Raw genomic sequence first — 19,551 nt, forward strand, 5'->3', positions numbered from 1 at the left:
GGCACCTCCCTTCCCCCATGCCTCTGTACCTACACTTACATCTTTGGCTTGGGATGGATCTTGGTGGTCTGCTGATTCAACCTGTTTATTCTGATGAAAATGACCACTCAAATTCTCTTAGTCACCTGTATTGGCTCCTGTCTTTCTTTCTCACTGCCGGAGTCTTACTTCAATGTCTCATCATTTTTTACCTGGATTATTCCGATAGCCTTCTAGTAGATCTCCCTGCATACATCTTGTCTCCTTCCACCCTCTGCACAGCAGCCCAGAGATCATTCAGAAAAGCAATTGCCATTTTACTTTGTTCCTCAAAACCATTCAGTGTTTCCATATTGCCTTGGGCTCTGCTTCTCAAACTGTGGTTTGTGATGCGGTCCAGACAGTGCTCGAAATCGTAGGATAAACAGCATCACTCTAGAATGTTCACTTTACTTGATGGCTAATAATTACAAATGTTACCTTACATGAAAACAAATGAATATATTATAGATCAAGAAGTTTGGGTGACCTGAGAACACTTCAGAGAATTTTCTTGTAGCAGCTGCTGTCAGAACCCATTAGAGTAAAATTGTATTCTTTTCTGCCATTAGGGATGTTTTAGCAAGAAGTCTATAATGTCTTAGACCATAGGATAAATTCCAAGTGTCCTATCCTTGATTTTTCCAGGATCTTTTAATTTGTGGCTTGCCACCCTGTTTTCTACAATGGGTCTCTTGCAACTCTACTCACCAACTATCCCACACCACTGAAAATGATAGCTACTGTAGTCTTCAGGGTTCAGTCAGAATCAAAAACTACTGTAGGTATCTCAAACAGGAAAGCATTTTACACAGGAAATTAGATGCTTGCAAAGCTCTGTTAGAAGATCTGGGAGAAAAAGGTTGGGAAAACCACTGCCAGTGTTCATGGCAGCAGGAAGTACAAGAATTGCAGGAAAATATCCCTAATTTGTCTGCAGCAGCAAAGTGGGTGATTTTCAAGAGGATGCCTAGAAGCTGCAGGCACTAGAAAAACCTTGTGTCTATCATCTGCCAAAGACTAAGACAATGGCTTTGCTTCTTTTCTGACTTTCAAATATTGCAGCTACGCCTCTAATTCAGAATCTATGTTTCAGGCTAAGCTATGACACCAACACCCATCCAAATCACTTGCTGAGGTCCTAACTTCCATTACCTCAGAATGTGGCTGTATTTGGAGATAGGGTCTTTAAAGAGGAATTATAATTAACATAAAATGAGGTCTCACGGGTGCTAATTTAATCCAATATGATTGGTGTCCTTTTATAAGAAGACATTAGGACACACACACACACACACACACACAGGGAAGGCCATGTGAAGACACAGTGAGAAGGTGGCCATCCACAAGCCAAGAACAGAGGCCTTGGAAGAAGCCAACTCTACTGATACCTTGAGTTCAGTCTTTCAGCTTCCAGGACTTTGAGGAAATAAATTTCTGTTGTTCTTTTTTTTTTTTCTTTGAAGATTTTATTTATTTATTCATGAGAGACACAGAGAGAGGCAGAGACACAGGCAGAGGAGCCTGTGGGGAGCCCAATGCGGGACTCAATCCCAGAACCCCAGGATCATGCCCTAAGCAGAGGCAGATTCTCAACCACTGAGCCACCCAGGTGCCCCTAAATTTCTGTTGTTTAAAGCACCCAGCCTGGGGTACTTTGTTATGGCTGTTTGGACAGCCCTAGTAAACTAACACATTCTGGGAGTAGGAATTTTATAAGACATAGTTGCTAGGCTTTCAACCCCCATGTTATAAGGAGAACTTAGAAGGGCAAAAATGGCCCTGAGTTGCCAAAAGACAATCTGGCACAGCTGGCCGGTGTTGGGCGCATGCTGAGAATCAGGCATGGCATGAAGCGCTTTGCACATGTTATCTCAATTTGATCCTCCTCTCTACCAATTTGAAGTAATTCTCTCAGCCACACTGTGAAACACAGGTAGGAGAATGAGGCTCAGAGAAGTTACTTTTCCATGGTCACCCAGCTAGTCCCTGGTAGTGGGAACCTGGCATTGACCCCTGCAGAGGACCTCTCAGTCACTGAAAATGTGCTTTCCTCACTGGTCTAACCGGGAAACATCTACAGGTCTTTAAGTCTATGTCACTTGCTCCATTCTTTTTCTAATCAGTGACCATACACTCCCCACCCAGTGCTAACCTCTTTCCTCCCCACAGCACACCATTCCCTCCTTTATTCCCCAACACTGGTATCATGTATGGTCTTCTACGTTGTACCAAATAGTATCAAAGATTGGGAATGGCCAATGAATAAGTAAACTATGGTCTATTTACTTAATATAATGTTACATAATAATAATATAATTATATAAGTCAATATATGATTGTAATGAAGAGCTTATCATAATTTTCACGACAGACTTGTTTTGAACAATCCTAAGTGAAAAAGCAGAATTTGGTGTGATCATATGTACTTAAAAAATAAAACAAAATCCTAAACAAAGACAAAATAGAAGGAAATATTCTTAGCCATGATTATCTTAGGGTGATTTTTGTTTCCTCAGCCTTATTGCTTGTGTTTTGCTTCAGAATCAGCTACAATTGAAATGAATTTTTTTTTATAATGGGTTTTCGAAAAATCTGAATCCTGTTCTAAAATATTTTGCTGCTAATTCCCTTATCCTCTGCGGAGGGACACTGTTGAAAAGAATTCTCGGTGGTGGGGAGAGAAAGGGCCATAGTATCACCGAAGCATCGAGAACATGGAGGCTCAAGAAAGGAAACCAAAGACCAAGGAGCTTCAGGTCCTTGTTTTTCTCTTCCACCAGTTAAGTGGCAACTTCTGAGGGCCTTTCCAGAGCAGCCTGGTCTGCAGCCTTGGTGCATCCACAGTGCCTTGGTTTGAAGGGAACTAAAGCTGCTAAGCCCTGGCCCAACCTGGCCCCTTCTTGGATCCCCTCTCATAGCTTCCCAGTAGCCTTCTAGACTTAAAATACAAGGGGTTCATGCATTTGAGCCAGCCATCTCTGCCCCCTCACCTGCACCTAAAGAGTTCTGCCTAGGTATATTCCTCTTCTGGCCCTGGTCCTGGTTCACTCAACAGAAAGCTAATTCTTCGCATGACACCCTTTATTACTGCATGTGAATCCTCTCTGGATTTGGGTTCATGAGACCAGAAATTCTGTCTGTTTGGCTGCTGGCTGTATCTGCAGCATGTCACATATAGCAAGTACTTAATAAATGTAGAATGAATGAACAAGTGAATGAGTGAATGAATGAATATGGTCCACGAGTCTTGTCTTCTTCAGGCCAAATATCAGCAGTTCCTTCAACAAGTCTTCTCTGATGTGGTTCCTGGATCCCACACCACTTTCTTTTGGATACCATCCAATGTGGCAGTGCTCCTACTTGAATGTAGAGTCAGCGATCTGCACAATAGTCCCAGGAACTGTAACTTCCCTCATTTAGAAAAATCTGTCTTTATAATGCAGCTCAAGATCTTAATACCTGTAGACAAAGCCACTTATGTTAAAAAAAAAAAAACAACTGGGCTATATTTTTAGGGTTTTGGGCCATGGTTATAAATTCCAGCAGCACTGGGGTCCCTATTTAGACCATTCAAGACCCAAGTAAGATAGTGGAAAAGGCATAGGACCAGGAGTTGAAAGACCTGGACTCTGACCATTTCAGTGGTTCTAGCCAATGCTAGGTACCAGGCTCACTCTGTACCAGGTGTGGTGTTAAGTGCCTCACACATGTATTTGCATTCCATCCTTGTTGAAAACATAGCTGCTATTTTCATCCATGTCTTACAAATAGGGGGACTGAGGCTTAGGGAGGCTAAGCAACTTACCTAAGCTTGTCTCCATCATTTCATTGCCAAGGAATCTTGAGCTGGTCACTCAGACACTTTGCTTCATTTTCCTTATCTGCCAAATGAAAATAATACCTGCCTTGGAGTGTTATTGGGAGGATTTATTGAAAGGATGCAGTGAAAGTAACTATTAAAACCCACAGATTTGCAATACATTATTATAAAGGCTCTGACTTTCCAGCACGCAGTCTGGAGACCTAGACTCCAATTTCCTCTCCTTGTCTGTGCTTTCCAGATTGCTGTCACTTGATGTAACAAATGTTTTCTTCCTTTCTTGAATCCTGGCCTTTTCGTAGATTAAGAGTAATTACTCCCAAATGGATACATGAAAGTCCAGTTTATGCCTAACATACATCAAGCCATCCATAAATATGCGTTTATATTTTATTTATTATTCTTCATGAAATCTATTTCAAGTGAAAACAAACAAATCCACTCTTTCCAAGTGTTAAAGGATCTCAGCCCCAAAGGCCGCTTTCTGCACTACTCTTCCAGCAGAGGGCACTATTTCTCTATAAAGCAGGGGATCTTTCAAATGGGATCCTCAGATTTTGGAGGGGGTACAATTTATCTGGGACCCCAGAAATAAATGCATAGCAAACTACCAGGAATGAAAATAGGAAAGATGCCATTTGGGTCAACTTCCCTAATTTTCAATTAGTGCAGAAGTGCCAATGTGTGTTTTCTAATATTGGGTCAGTCCCCCTCATTTAGAAATCACAGAATGTGATTAGAGCCTTACAGCCCATTTAGCCCACAAGTCACAAAGAAATAGCCTGTGGGCTACATTCAGTCCACATTCACGGTTTTCCCCCTGTATTATTATTATTATTATTATTATTATTATTATTATTAATTATATTACTAGATGAACATTAGTTTAAGCAGGAGATTGAATAAAAAAATAAAGATTTCTTAGCATTTCTTTGAAAATAAATCAGAAACTCTCATATCCCTGAGCCCACAGGTCACCATGATGACAATTAGTGGAGTTCAATAAATTCCACCCTTTTGGACAGGGCATAGTTTTGTTCCTTCCCTCGACTCCATTCAGCCTGCCCCATGGGTTTACATCATCTATCCAGACACAAAAGTACTTGAGTTTATGACCTGCAGATTCTAGTCCAACCTCTTCATGCTACAGGTGAGGAAAATGAAGCCCAGAAACCGGAAGGCCTGTACTCAAGTTCACACCACAAGGAGGTGTCAAGACCAGGTTAGACATCAGGCTTCCATGGGGTTTCTTAAAACTGAAGATTGGTCTTGATGCTGGCCCATGCCTTAGGGAGGAAGCTTCAGCCCTTGACTCCCAGAAGGCTGGTGCTCCCCAGCAGGTGGGAGGGACCAGAAGGAGGTTCCAGACAGTGTCAGATGCAAAGTGGAAGAGAACAGAAAGAGAGAGGAGAGTCTCAGTTTTGCTTCTCAGACTCCTGATCTCTTCTGCAGATGGGACAGGACTTGGAGAGCAGAGTTAAAAAGACTTAGTTCCTCAAAATGCCTGGGCCTTTTTTTCCTCATCTGTAAAATGGAAGCACTATTACTTTGCGGAGGTTGCATGAAAATTATTCATTCTATGAGTAAAGCGTCTGTGATCCCTTCAATTACTGTCTGCCTACTAGATGGCAAGTACTGGGGGTGCAGCCATGCCTGAAATGGGGGGAGTCCTCAGTAAATGGAAGCAATTATTGAGGAGAAACAAGAGAGACAGGATCTCTGTTACTTAGTGCAGACTCTACTCTATACCTTTGGGCCTCAAGCCCTCTATGCTCCATTAGTGCTTTTCCTAAATCAGTGGCTGTCACCTTGGCTGCATATTAAAATGTCCTGGGTGCTTTTACAAATCTTGATATCTAGACCACCTCCCAGACCAAGCAAGTCAGAATCCCTAGGGCTGGGATCCAGTCACCGGTGCTGTTTAAAGTGGCTTGTGTCACTCCAGGGTGCAGCACAGGTCAGGACCACTGTCCTAAATCCCTTCCTTACCCTGCCACAGCTCCAACTCTCTTCCTTACCAAAGAACCACCCTAGGTATACACTTTCCTCCCAGCCCTGCCCTTGCCCTTGGATAGATTAATTAAACCCCTCTGAGCCTTCTTTTTCTTAACAGAATAACAGGGCTGTAGAGGGGAGAGCTGGTAACCTACCTGCATCCCTTTACTCTCCAAGAAGAGGCTGATTTTGGACCAGCTCCAGGGGTAGGACTGGTTGGCCTTGGGGTTATTCAATCATCCTTGTTTTCCAATGATTGGTTTAGGGATGAGACTGTGGACACAAATCTGTTAGATAAGATGTGAGAGGAGTTTTCTAGGAAAAGCTTTTCTTTGCTCCTGCAAAAGAACAATAAAGGTGCTGTGTGTGGTATCTTGATTTGACACTTGAAGCTCCTGCATCCATTTTGTGACCAGGTGGAGGATTGAGGCAGCATAGGGGCACAACATTTAAAGATGAATTTTAACTAGAATTTTTAGAAGATTAAATCAGAAGGATGATGAGCAGAAAGTTAATATTTACTGAGTCCCTATCATGTTCCAGATTGTCTATTAAGTCCAGTATGATATGTGCTCACCCATGTGACAGCAGTGGTCTGGCATTATAAAGTACTCAGCTGAAGGGGTTAGATCTGTTGATTTTAATTTTAGCTCCATCTTTTAGGCAAATGATTTAAACTCTCTAAACCTCAGTTTTCTTATCTGTGAAGTGGGAATAATGGAATCTACACATCATGGGATTGTTGGCAGGATGAGTCAATGAATGAAACAAATAATCCATGTAAATAATCTAACACACCATTAAGACTCGATAAAAGCCAAGTTACATTTTTTTAAAAATTAACTCTGTAAAGCAGGTTATTGCTACTTTTACTCTTCTCATCATCCACTCTTTACGTATGGATAAAATGAGAATTGCAAAGCCCATTGACTTGCCTAAGGTCCCAAGTATGTAGGCAAAGCTGAGGTTTAAATTCTAGAGTTCTTACTCTGAACCTGTCTCTTGTTCCTTTCCTCTGTCTCTGCTTGTCATGCTCAGCTGAGGAAATCCCAACATCCTCTCGCAGGAGCGAGTAGTGGCCTGGTGAACTCTTCCACAAATACAGGTTTGCTGGCAAACCAAGTAAAAAGGAGAAGCTGAGCCCTGAGGTATGCATGTGACTGAGTAACTGAAAGTCAAGGAGCCCTTCAGCTCAACACTTAGTAGGTTTGCAAATAAGAAAGGACCATAGACTATCAGGGTTCAAAGAATCCTTTAACGATCAAATAACCCAAGCCCACCCCACGCTGGAATTCCTAATTGCTAACCCCTTGAAATGGGGGCTTCCTACTTTCCAGAGTGGGGCCGTTTTAATTCTACAGCTTGTTGAGACAATTCTTACCTCCCTGGAGCCTCTGTTGATTGTTTTAGAACTCATTCTTTTGCTACGCAGCAGACAGCCCTTTGGAAATGTGGTGATGACAGCTCATTCACCTGAGTCGTCTCCTCACCGCCAAGCTTCCCCACCCCAGCTTTCTCAACTGATCCTCTAACTGTTCCAGTTGTTTCCAGTCCAACTGCCAGTCTGACCCCTCTTTTGATATAGGGAGACAGAAGTGGAATCCACACTCAGGGAATAATTACCTGTCAGAGCTGTTCGGCAATGGATCAGTGGTTGATTTGAACGTTATTGCTTGTATGGAAATTATACCTAAAAAGACTCTGGGTGAAGGGGAAACAATTACTTCATGGGATGGGCATCTATTGTTTTTGTTTGTCCAACATCCATACTACCTCCATGGGGCTAGGATTAAAGTTCGCTTGGGTAAATCATCCTTTGGGTACAGTCTGGTCAGGACACTTAGCAAGGTGCCCTATTCCCCCTTCGCGTGGCAGAAACATGGCCCTCACTGAGCTGTCCAGAACTTCCCTTCCTAATCGAGCATGTGAGTGGTTTGAGCCACTGGTCGTCACAGGGGCTCTTGGACAAGCCGGTGTGTAGTTCCTGCAAAACCCCTGGAGCAGCTCGCTTCCTCTTCCTGTCTTTCTAAATCTATTTCCCCACATTCCTTTTGAAATTTTGAATTCTCTTGTATTTTCCAAAAAACTCCTTCCTGGCATCTATTAATTAGCCAGATGCAGTTTCTGTTGCTTACAAGTGAAGGCCCCTGGTTCACGCAGTAATGGAATAAGGGGGCAAATAATATTATGGAATACTAATTAAAGTCTCAAGACATAGATAAAGAGAAAAATATAGAATTTACTCTATATTATTGTACTAATTGTACGTGCTGTATTTATTCTATATGGTATGTATGTATGACAAATATTTTTATTTTACTTTTTAAAAATTAACTTTTTATTGTAAGATACCATGTACCCATTGTAGAAAATTGGGAAAACACAGAAAATCACATAGTACATGTCACCTATATAAAATTATTACGTGGCTGCTAAAAGTCTGAGTCTATGCCTGAGGGGAGAACTTATACCATTCCCCACTAGTCCGATTTCTTTGGTTACCTCTTGGTCTGTTTTGATTTCACTGGGGATTGTGGACCAGTGCTTATTTTCACAGCCAAATTAATTAATGAGAAAATCCTCAGACTTTCCATCTATCACTTCCAAACACCCACTTTTGATGAGTCAGTTGCCATTTGAACAATATAGGATAATTTTCAAATTAATTAAAGTGAGACAACAATACGGCCCATTTCTTACTCAAGTTATCTCCAAGGGATTCTGGCTTCATTAATCTTTGGACCACCACTCTCAAACAGGGAAAGGACATTAATCATGTCTCTCCAGTGGGAGACGGACAGGACCCAGAGAGTGAGCGGTTTGTGAGTTTTAGAGAAGTACTAGGGTAATTGGGACTATCTATAGCTTGGGGTTTTTCTCATTTTTTCCCCCACCAGACAATCAATTAGCCATATCTATATGTTTAGTGGACACCTATTATGTGCTAATTGTTTTTCAAATATGTAAGGGAATGTGAAACACAGACAAGTCCGTCCGGGATCTAATTCCCATCCCCTTTCAGCCCAAGGACCAAGAAGAGACAGATGTGTAAGGAAATAGGCAGGGAGATAGTACTGTGGTGTTTGTTGTAAAGCAGCTGCTCTTTCTTTTCTGAACACAGCATAAAACCAAGTTTCTTAGCATTTTGTACCTATTCTCTATTTCTGCAAGTATTTTTAGGATCTGCTATGCACCAGGCACTTTCACATGTGTCTCTTCTGTCAACTGCTCACAACAACCCAGCGAAGGAGGCTCTCCCATTTTTATCCTGCAATGAGGGCATGGAGGTGGCCCAGCCAGTGAGTCCCCTCCCTCTGTCTGTGCTCTTCCTGTGTGCTACCGTGTCTTAACCTCCAGTGGGCTCCAGTGTCCTGTACCTCTCTCTCAGTCCAGCTCTGAACTTGAGAGTCTTACCCAAGTCACAGTGGGCATCTCCACCTAGAGGTCCTGCAGGCATGGGGAACTCAGTCTGCCTCAGAACAAAGCCATCTCAGTTTTGTTCCTCAAACCTATGCTACCTCTTTCCTTTCCAAGTCCTGGCAAATGGTGTGGTCCACTGACACCCTAGCCGGAATGCTGAGAATCAGCCTGGCTGCCTGCCTCCCCTGCACACCCTTCTCCCATTCAATCAACCATCATTTCTACTTCTTTTTTTTTTTTTTAAGATTTTATTTATTTATTCATGAGAGACACACACAGAGAGAGACAGAGACACAGGCAGAGGGAGAAGCAGGCTCCACACAGGGAGCCCGACGTGGGATTCGATCCCAGGTCTCCAGGGTCACACCCCGGGCCGAAGGTGGCACTAAACCGCTGGGCCACCTGGGCTGCCCCATTTCTACTTCTTTCAACTATTTCAAAATCTTCCCTTCTCTCCATCTCCAAGACTGCGGCTCCCTTCTTTATCTGCTACTTACTGCACCAGCCTGTCTCTTCTCCGAGCTGCACCCCTCTCTCACCCATCTCTCATGCTTCAGCCAACAAGATTTTCATAATTGCACATATGGTCATGAGATTCACCTGCTTAGAAATCATTCAATGGCTGACCAGTGCCCAGGTTACAAAAGTCAAACTTCTAAGCCTATCAAAAAGGTCTCTCAGGATTTGTTTTCTGTACACCTCCCACCTTCTTGCTTTTGCTCTATTTTTTCTGCCTAGAGACTTTTCCCCTTGCTTCATCAACTAGCAAACTTCCATTCGTCTGTCAAGATCTAGCTCAGATACTATCTCCACTACAGGAAGACTTCCTTGACCCCAAGATGGAAAAAATCTTGGGGCAGAGGACAGTGAGATTAGCAATTTATTTCTCTGACACCTTCTGTGTGGTCACCCTGGCTATGATCCTCAGTTATCCATCACTACACTTTTCAAGGTGATCTTCCCTATACAACTCTTCCCTTCCAGGTTCCTGTAGCCAATGTCCTTCCCTGTTCTTTTGGATCTGCGGTGCTAACAGCACCACTTCTTCTACTCCCGGGTTCTTGCACAGCCTCAGGGGTCCCCTACATCCTGCCCACATCCTTGCACACAAAGGATTCCTTTGTAAGTAAACTCTCCTCGAACTCTCCTAATTTGGACATCCACCTGTTTCCTATGGGAATCCTGTCTTATCCACCAATCTTTTGCAAATTTCAGAATCACGTCTCCCTCTGTTATTGTTTCCAACTACATTATCTTTACTCTTTTATTAGACTTGGTTTGTAACTCTTTGGCTTAAAGCTATGGGCAAAACAGCTTTTCTTTTTTTTTTTTACTTTTTTTTTTAAATTTTTATTTATTTATGATAGTCACAGAGAGAGAGAGAGGCGCAGAGACACAGGCAGAGGGAGAAGCAGGCTCCATGCACCGGGAGCCCGACGTGGGATTCGATCCCGGGTCTTCAGGATCGCGCCCTGGGCCAAAGGCAGGCGCCAAACTGCTGCGCCACCCAAGGATCCCCAAAACAGCTTTTCTATCCTATTTGTCAAAACAATGAAAAGACTATAAACATTCTCAGCTTTTATTTCCAGTCTATAGGACTTACCGCAGGAATTGTAACAAACCGTGTGTCTCACTCTGTTAGACTGTGAGCCCCTTCCCCAAGGCACAGCTCTGTGTCGGAACATAGTAGACACTCGATAAATAGTCAATTAATGAATAAACCACTAGCCAGCACTGAATACATATCTGTGGAATACGTAAATTGGAAAAGAATTGGTGCCCCAAATTTGGAAGGCTCATGGACTGCTGTTGTTAATAAGTGAGACCCCCTTTCCACCGGGATATGCCAGGATACTGGTGTATTATTTTGCCAGACTTGGGAATTTCCTGAAAGGAGTTAAAAATATCTCTCCTCCCTAGAGCACCTTAGGATTGCATACTTGGAGAAAGCACGCTGCTTGAGTAGAACCACTGGCTAAGCTCTCACCCCACCTTCTCTCCCAACCCCCTCATTGCACCCTTTCAGATGTGACAACTCTGTAGGAAACCAATTTGCTGTTCATCACAAGGGAGTTTTATTTACTCTGTTGAAAGAATTGAAAAGCAGTCATTTTTATTAGTGCCACAGCTGGTTCTTCCATCATGGAAGAAATACAATTATGCGTCTTCCTATGGCTGAATGCAGACAGCTACAACCTCATTATTCATTCTGGTAGGAAGCAGGCCTTTCTAATGAGCAGGGGGAAAAAATGCACTGACCCCTCATTTATAAAGGGAGCAAATCTTAGTTTCTGGAAGACATCGCCACTGCCACCATAGAAAGAAAGGCTTTTTATTTATTTATTTTTTATTTTTTTGGTTACATAATAGGGAGCGATAGCTTTAGAGGCCTAGTTGAGGCACTCATTGTGGTGGAGTGGAAAGAGTGTAGGCTCTGGCCTCGGGCCAGCCTGAGTTCAAACCTTGGATCTGCATCTTATCAGCTCTGGCATGCTAATTCTTATGAGCCTCTGTTTTCTTATCTGTAAATTAGAAATACAGGCATCCCTTGCTTTTCCAAAGTTCGTGTTACACCACCTTGCCTTCATGAAAGACCTACATTAGTACTTGTTTCTGCTAACTGAAAGAAACCCAAAGAGGAATTTTTCACTTTTATGGGGGGGGGGGGGGAAGACAAAAAGCAAAAATAGCATTCAGCATTGGTTTTGCAGCCCTAACAGCCAGAGGGGCACCAAGCCCCTCTCCTGGGAACTACACTCAGGACCACAGCAGCAAGCCACCAGAGCTTTGAACTATCTGGGAGCATTATTGGCTGGGGGAAACCTGCAGTCATAGCACAGCTGCCCAGGGTGGTAGGAAGGATTAGAGGTTTATTATTATTATTATTATTTTATTATTTTTTCTTTGTTCTTGCAAAGAACATTTATTTTTGCATTTTTATTTTTGTTCTTTTATTTTTTATTTTTATTTTTTATATAAATTTATTTTTTATTGGTGTTCAATTTGCCAACATATAGAATAACACCCAGTGCTCACCCCATCGAGTGCCCCGCTCAGTGCCCGAGGATTAGAGGTTACATTGAGGTGTATGGCGTACAGCACCCATGGCAACAGGACCTGGCCCCTGCCTACCTCTCCAGCTGCATCACCCACCCACTCCCACAGCTGGCATCTCTGGGGCAGTCATACTGAACAACACTTCCACAGAATGTGACATATTCTCCATGCTTTTCTGACTTGGCACCTGTGTCCTCTCAGCCTGAGTCACATGCCCTCACTTCCCTTGTTCTTCTGGCAAACTTCTTTCCTTAAAAGTGATGGTTCCTCTGTCAAACTTGTGCCTCAGTTCCTTCCCTGGGCAGACACAGCATCCCCCTCTGTTTCCAACACCCTTTGGACGACATTGCCACACACCAAGAGGGACTTGTCCGCTTAAGAGGTTGTTCCAGGGCAGTCCCGGTGGCCCAGCGGTTTAGTGCCACCTTCAGCCGGGGGTGTGATCCTGGAGACCCGGGATTGAGTCCCACGTCAGGGTCCCTGCATGGAGCCTGCTTCTCCCTCTGTCTGTCTCTGCCTCTCTCTCTGTGTGTCTGTCATGAATAAATAAATACAATCTTAAAAAAAAAAAAGAGGTTGTTCCAAGTCCCAGTGTCTAAGCTCCTTAGAGAGCAAGAGCCATGGGCTTTCTCTCCCATGAGTCTCATGCTGGCATGACCACCAGCACTACTGAACCATAAATGACTTCCTGAAGAAATGAAGACTTCTCACTTTGAGTGTATGTGACAGATGCTGTTGATCAGTTAAATTTGTACCATGTTTTAACTTTTCCCCACCTGCTCGCCCCCACTATAGAGACACCCCAGCTGTTAGGGAACTTAGGAGAGCCCTGCCACTAGTTTTAGCAAAGGAGAAGGAAGCCTTTTGGGGATACTGATTACTTGTTCTTAGACATCCTAACTAGATCGTGGTACAGAGCATTCAACTCTCAAAGCTGATTTGCCTTTATGCAGCCTCATCCCTTGACATGTGAGCAAAGTATGGCCCTTAGAATCAGACAAATGAGTTTGATCTGTGTCACTTTGTTTCCTACGACCAAAATGACAGAAGTGTTCCAAATACTAACCTGGGAGGCAGACAGTCTGGTATCAAGTGCTTTTTTTTTTTTTAAGATCTTATTTATTTATTCATGAGAGACACAGAGACACAGGCAGAGGGAGAAGCAGGCTCCATGCAGGGAGCCAGATACAGGACTCATCCCAGGACCCCAGGATCACAACCTAAGCCAAAGGCATACGCTCAACCACTAAGCCACCCAAGTGTCCCTGGGTTCAAGTGCTTTTAAAAGTGTTTGTCCTTAGGCAAATAATCTAATCATCCAGTTTCTTAGTTTCTTCATCTGTAAAGTCAGGAGAGTAATAGCACCTACCTCATAGGGTTCAATAGGTTAATGAAGAAAGGTACTCAGAATAAAGACTGACACAGACTAAGAGCTGTATTTGTGTCAGCACTATTTTCATTAATAATATTGGTTGTGCAACCTTTGGTAATTTCACATGCTTTCTGAGATTCAGTGGGGCAATCTATAAAATGGGGGTTTTAGAAATGCCTGCCTTGCAGGTTGTGGTAAGGATGGCAATTCACAGACACAGAGGCTGGAGACAGCACTTGGCGAGAGGCCATAGCTGTGCGCAGAAGAAGGAGAGACAGTACTGACCTCTGGTTGCTGGCATGTCTGCCAGAGTGGGCACACTGGTGCTCTTACCTCTGCTCCTTGGTACCCTCCTCCCTTCCTACCACAATGGAAGAGTGGTCCCTCCTCCTGAGTGAGGCCAATCACTGCCTCTGAGCTCTGGGCCACCTTCTCACCTTCTCAGAAACCCTGTGCTATTGCCTTGGCCCCTGTCCTTTCAGCCTTTTCTTTTCTATTGGCTTCTTCCCAAAGGCATGTAATTGGGCTTCGGTCTCAACACACGCATACACACATACACGTGCGTGTGACCAGCTTAAACCCAGCTGTCCCCCTAGTACCTTTCCTTCTCTTTCCATCCTCCCCCAGGCAGACTCGTTGCAGTATTTCTCTGCACCACCTGGCTCTACTTCCTTGACCTGCTCCCCCATAACTCACTACTTGGGGTGGTGTCACCCGTAAGAAAGAAGGTGACTATCTGGAGTCTAGAGGAAGCAAGATCAAAGACACGAGGTCAGGATTTGTTTTCATCTTGCAAAGAGGGCCTCGAGAGAGGGTAGAGAGGAAAGAGGAGGTGATAGGAACTCTGGTGAACCAAGAATGGAATCGCCCTGGCCTCTGTTGGCTTTCACTGCCTCGTGTGCAATCCAGGCTCAGGCACATGGAGAGAACCCACAGTCCTCAAGCCTCATGACATATGTGGTGCCGTTGCCTCCCATGTTCTGAGCCCTCTACCTGGCAGCACCTGACTTCTAAACTAGGCTGGCCCACCCTGCACGAATTCCTCTACGACCTTCTAACCAACAGTCTTCCTTGCCAATGGCTTCAGTGATGTCAAAGCTAGTGCCAAGATGGGAAGAAGGTCGAGAAGGTAAAATAGACATGTGGACAGAAGTTCTAATATTTTTCCTGTCTTCTTTTCTTTCTCTTGGTTCATAATCATCCATAATCATAAGAAGCCCGGGGCAGTGGCTACAACCTTATTCTAATGTTACCCACCTGGGAAATCATGCAGGAACATGAAAGGCCCTTCCTGAGGGCCCCAAAAGATTAGAGCTCGTGTTTGGGAAGCAAAGACTACAAAGCTCTGCTGCATCTCAGAACTCAGTGGAATTTCTTAACAAAGGTATGAGTGGAGAGCCCTCGCCAACCCCATTTACTGACAAAGAGACTGAGGTTCAAAAGAGGATTTGGGTCAGCAGCAGCTACTTACGTATGTGTAAGGCAAGGCCAGGCAGATACTTTTGGGATAGTATCTCATTTAGGCCTCTGAGCCGTGGGTTCACACACATGTGCTCAGATGCCGCTCACAGCATAGAATTTGATAGCCATAAGGCTGGCTTTGCTACTTACTGCTAAGATGGGTGAACTTGGGTGGCCTTCTTCAACTCTCTGAGTTTCAGTTTCTCATCTATAAACTACCAGGGCTAACCTGAACTTTCTTTGGCCTAATAATTGCTAGGCATCTCCTCCGTAGGCCCTTTTTTAGTCAGCTCTCTATATTGGAGCAACAGAAAACAAGTTATTTCAGTTTTAGGAGTTGAAATAAAGTGGGTGGAGAAAGAACTGGATGGTCTATAACTGCCATTCTGTTCTCTTTTTGCTAGGTCATTCTTGCGGGCCAACATTTTTCAGATTATTCTCAATTTTATAACCCTAGTTTTGAGAATCAGATAGCAGATCCAGATTCAGTGCCACAGCAGCATTTATTCACCAGTTGTGTGACCCTGAGAAGTTCATCAGCATTTCTGTGCTCCAGTTCCCTCATTTGTAAAAGTGGGTGCTCCTTGGACTTTCGAGAAGATAAAGCAGGGAAGAGTGTGTGCAGTTGCTTGACACATAGTAGGTGCTCAATTAATGGTAGTCATTATTGTTTGTTTTAAAGTTTTTGTTTGTTTGCTTAATCCATTGTACAACAAAATAACAAATGGAAGACTCTAGAAAAATGTGGTTTTCACATCTGAATGGGTTTCAGATCTGGGATTTGCAAGTATTGCAGTGTTTACCTTGCCTCACTGCACTCTTGTGCCCCTGCTAAAATACATCGCTCCATCCAGTTTTCTGGTGTCTGAACAATTGAACAAACAAGCTGGGTGAAGGTAGGTGGAATCAGGGTGTGTTTTCAGCAACAAGTGAGGTGAGGCGCTGAGCGGGTGGTTTTGAGCAGGAGGCCCGGGGAGTGACAGCGGAGGGGGAGCAATGCTGAAACGATAATATTAGAGTACACAGAATAATTCACAGCTGCCAGGTCACGCAACTTGAGAAGTGCTTCAGAACAGTCAACCCTTCCATGTTGTTGCTAAGAGACGGGGAGGTGGGGAGGTAACCATGCTTCTGAGAGAGAGGGGAAAAAATGAACAGAGACAAACTTTAGATTTTGGAAATGATTTCATGGACTCTTATTCAGTGAATGCTGGTGACTTTGAAGGTATTTTGCTTGTAAAAGAAACATGTGTTGAGTCCCTACTGTGTACATGGCTGTGGGCCCTGGAGAGACCACAGTAGACAAGGTCTTGGATCTCATGGGTTCAGCCATCTTTTCAGCTGAGGGGACACTGGAGGCCGTGAGAGGAGAGTGATCTGCCTGAGGCCCCAAGGCAACCAACTGGCAAAGCTGATCTTGGAAGCTGGGCTTCCAACACCCTATGCCAGGATGTTTTCCATCTACTACCTTTCACCAAAGACATTCATCTGCACCAAATTCATCCTTGATACTTTGGCTCGAAAAATAAACATCCTCGCTAGAGAAACTTTTGGAAATGAGTCCAAAAATGGTTTCCCTAATTTCAAATATCCCACTGAGAAATGTTATATTTATTCCGAGTACCTGTCCCGCCTTATTACACCCAGCTGACTGAGACCACAGGGAATGGCGGCAGGTGGGAGGATAAAAAGAGGCAGAAGATTCATATCTCATCACTGCTGAAAATTAGTAAGACACAGAAGCCCAGAGGTCTGGGTCCTGAATCAGATTCTGTCCCTTGCTACCCATGCTTTCCACTTTCCTGGGCTTCAGTTTTCCCACTTGTAAAATTATCTCAAAATTCCACTCCAGCTCTAAATGTTACAATAAATCACCCAACCGTGCCACGCAAGCCTGGAGGACCCCAAATGGAGCTTCAGGAAGTGGCCATGGCTTGAGGATGGAGCCTTGAGCATTAACTGCCCCTCCTCTGTGTCCCCATAGTCCTGCTGGAAGGGACCACCGTGGGGCACATCCCACTGTGTCTACTGAATGGCTGTCAGTGTCCATGCCTCCCAAAATATTTGTGCTCCTAGGGGGACAAGGACTGTCCCACTTGCCTCTGCATCTCTTCCCCTACCCAGTACCTGCCAACTACCTGGCAATGGTAGGCACTTCATATGTTTGTAGAAGGGCCTTCAATTGAGAAGAAGGAGGTTCGGAAAAGGATTCTTTTTTAAAGCTGCCAAAAAAAGAAAAAAGGAGAAGCACTTCAAAAGTTTGCCATGATAGAGACTTAGACTTAGGGCAGAGCTAGTAAGTGGCAGGGCTCCAGTTCCAACCCAGGACTGCCTGATTCTCCTACCCCTACACCATCCTTCCATGTGTTTGCTTGTTTATTCAAGATGGCGGTGTCCACGTCACCTGGGGTGAAGGCACAGACTGTGCCTAGACAGGACAGGACATGAAGCACACCCATCCTAGCTAATCATGACTTGTTCTTCAAAGCCTGGATCAACTGTCACCTTCTCTGTAATTTCCCCCAGCCCTTTGGGCAGAATTAGTTGTTCTGTTCCTACTGCTGTAACGTTTTCTCCCTGTGACGCCCATCAATCTTACTGCAGGATGACTCCCTTTGGAGGCCTTTCTTCTCCACCAGACCATGACTACCTTGATGGCAGGGACTGGGCCTTATTCATCCCTTTGCTCCAATGCTTGTTACTGAGTAATCAATGCATGTTTACTGAGTGGTGGAATAAATAAACAAAGGATGAATGAATGAGAAAACTCTAATTTTTAAGGGTCTATATGGGAGATGGCATCATAGAACCTCCCCTGAACAACTTCTCAAGGCAATCACAGAGTTAAACATTAAGGTGACTAAAGTTATTGGTGACAGGGTCACATAGTTAGCAACACATCTAGAACTTCTGCCCTCTTTCTCCTTTTTTTCCCCCTTCCATTCAACACCGTGTCATGAGTGTGTCTGGCTCCAAGCTATGGCAGTGCCCACAGGTGGTTTCAAAAAATTTCTATCAGAAGGAAATGAATTCTGAAGAAGCTAAGAGTGCGGAAGTCTGAGAGATGTGGGTTCAAATGCCACTGGACCACTGACTACTGGTGTGGTCTGTGGCAGCTCAACCTCTCTGAAGTTCGGTTTGTGTAAAGGAGAAGAGACAACACCTCCAACACCCCCCTTGCAGGCTGTGTCTGTGGGGATCATTTGAAGGCCTTCTGATTAGTCCAACTTAGAGGTAGGATGGGGGTTTCGGACACACCAAGTCTCTCATTGTCCTGCTTGATTTGTTTTCGGAGCAATGGGTTCTTTTCCTATCTTTTCTCTTCGGAAGGGCCACGTTTGACCTAGATAACACATAGCTTTCTGCACGTAGGGCACGCATTTGCACTCTCCACCATACCTACCATGTGTGGTTTCCAGCCTACTGCACAGACGAGCCCATGCGTCACACCCACCTGCTTGTGCTGGTTTGGATTTTTGCTCTTTATGCTGCTGCAGTCCGAGGTAAGGCTGGATCCTTGCTGCTTTCTGGTGCACGCCTGCCGCCTGCCAGTACCACAGACCTGCCTTGGGGCTGGAGAATTTCAGGCAGCAGAGCCTGCACCGGCAAACGGCTTCCGGCGTGAGCTCCCTGTGAGTCACAGACATCACGGATACACTGGACGGAGAGCTGGCGCAGGCTGTGGGCAGAAGCCCCTCAGGAACCCCGCTGTTTGGTGGCCTGCGAGCTACGGGGCCCAAGAGGCGGCACCTCTGTTTTCTGAAGGGGAAGTTGCAGCGCCGTGGGCTCCACCTCGTGCACGGTGGCTGCGTCCAGGCCTGAATGCCCCTTTCATTACTCACCGGAAGTGAGTTAGAACACTTCACACAGGAAGATGACTCGCTCCTCCAACGAGATGTGGAAAGCCTTTCTGAGAAAATGATTGGAAGTGTTTAAATATTCTCTTTCTTAGTCTGCCTCTTCCTCTATTGAACCCCTCCATTTGAATGGGAGCCTTTATGTGCAAACTGATCCGGTTGTGGCATCCTTTGAACACCTTGGGGGAATTTTAATTTGTACTTAGGCCAGTTGTAATACTTCATCTGCAACTCTGACTCCCTTTATGCTCCCACAGCACTGCTGCGGAGAGGCGGGTTTGTCACAGCAGTGGGAAATAACACAATGAGCCTGTTGCTTTTACAACTGGAAATGAACAAACATAGTAAAAAGTAGCAGCGCACGGTTGTCATGGGTCTTGAGTACAAGGCATTATGGGTTCTTAACATGCCTACCTGAGCAGTAGGATGAGGAAGTGGGAGAAGGTGGGATGGGGCACTGATGTCTTGGCCTCTTCCAAGTCAGCTTAGGAGCAGGGTAACTTTGAAGACCCAATGTAGCAACCAAGAGGATAGGTTAGTTAGCTTCT

At 44.5% G+C, this 19,551-nt stretch overlaps 1 long non-coding RNA gene across 1 annotated transcript; it reads right to left on the bottom strand.

Annotated features, from left to right (window-relative positions):
- Positions 1-1,515: 1,515 nt before the first annotated feature.
- LOC140624719 (uncharacterized) lies at positions 1,516-19,069 on the bottom strand. Its single transcript, XR_012024201.1, has 4 exons — positions 18,601-19,069; positions 5,992-6,109; positions 3,827-3,902; positions 1,516-3,480 (listed from the first exon to the last, which is right to left on the bottom strand). It is a non-coding gene; the product is annotated as an uncharacterized lncRNA (long non-coding RNA).
- Positions 19,070-19,551: the final 482 nt, after the last annotated feature.

Source organism: Canis lupus, chromosome 3, assembly GCF_048164855.1.
Source record: "Canis lupus baileyi chromosome 3, mCanLup2.hap1, whole genome shotgun sequence".
NCBI lineage: Eukaryota > Metazoa > Chordata > Mammalia > Carnivora > Canidae > Canis > Canis lupus.